Raw genomic sequence first — 1,557 nt, 5'->3', positions numbered from 1 at the left:
TTTTTTTTTTTCCGTCTCAAAAAAAAGATTATAAGCAAGTCTGTAATGTTACTTTAAAAGACAATAAACAAAATATAAACAAGAAAATTTTTTCAACAAATATGGTAGATAAAGTGTTCATATACAAAGGACTCTTAATGAGCAAAGAACATAAACAAGCCATAAACTAAGATATGCAAATGGTCACTAAGCATCTAGAAATAATATTCAGGCTCACCAATAACCAAGGAATTAATCAAATTATTAACATACCTTCCTTTTTTCCTATCAAATTGGCAAATGTTAAAAAAGAGAAGGAAGGAAAAAGGTGATACTCAGTGCTGACAGAATTTTGTGAGATGGTCTAACTTGTGCACTGCTGGTTGGAATATTAAATGGGCATAATTTTTAGGGAAAAAAAGTTTGTCAATGTGTATCAAAATGTTAAAATGTTTCTGTTCTTTGAACCAGAAATTATTTTTCCAATAATCTATCTTAAAGATATGATCAGATAAAGGGACAGATATTTATATTTAAAGTAAGATGGCCATATAATTTATCCTCTAAACCAGGATACTTTTGAGAGTTAATAAGGCATTATTAATAATTATTTCAGCAAAAAGACATTAATGAGCATGGTCCCAGGTAAACTTGGTCATATGATCGTAACTAGTTTAAGGCCATTGATTGTTCCATTAGAAAAAAATATATAGACAAAAAAAGGGCAAAGGAGGCCGGGCGTGGTGACTCACACCTGTAATCCCAGCACTTTGGGAGGCCAAGGCGGGTGGATCATTAGAGTTCAGGAGTTCAAGAGCAGCCTGGCCAACATGGTGAAACCCTATCTCTACTACAAATACAAAACTTAGCCAGGCATGGTGGCGGGTGCCTATAGTCCCAGCTACTCGGGATGCTGGGGCAGGAGAATCACTTGAACTCGGGAGGCAGAGGTTGCAGTGAGCCAAGATTGTGCCACTGCACTCCAGCCTGGGTGACAAGAGTGAAACTCCGCCTCAAAAAAAAAAAGGCAAAGGTTAAATGACATTCCATTCATATGATACAATATTATGTAGCTAATTAAAAATCATGTTTCAAAATGTATTAAAATGTAATATGTACATTTTTAAATCAGGATAATAAATTATATGTAGTATAATACAAAGTGGCCAAACATATATGTAGTGAACATTTATTGATTTCCTATCCAATATCCAATTTCCTTTGTCCCTTCTCTAAAAGCATACAGATTTCCCTCCTTGTCATAGTTCATGGGTGGGCAACATTAAGCCCAAGGCAAGAGCCCACAGCAGTCATCTGGCCACAGTTTTTAGTTCATATTGGTTCAATCAGAGTGAAACTTACTGACTTTCATTCAAAGTTTCTGAGTCACAGGAACCTATGTTCCTTTTTCCCTCTAGATTTGAACCACCAGGGACGCTGGCACATTAAGGAGACCTGTCAAGAGAATTTCAGAGAAACTTAGCTGGAGTCCTAATCACACAGTGCCAGAAGGCTTCATTGCCTCTAGACTTTTCAAGTAACAGTAACCAAAAAAAAATCTTTTATTTTAAAACCAGT

This window comes from Rhinopithecus bieti, unplaced genomic scaffold, assembly GCF_001698545.2.
Source record: "Rhinopithecus bieti isolate Rb0 unplaced genomic scaffold, ASM169854v2 scaffold_49800, whole genome shotgun sequence".
NCBI lineage: Eukaryota > Metazoa > Chordata > Mammalia > Primates > Cercopithecidae > Rhinopithecus > Rhinopithecus bieti.
Note: the sequence above shows the minus strand (reverse complement) of the source record.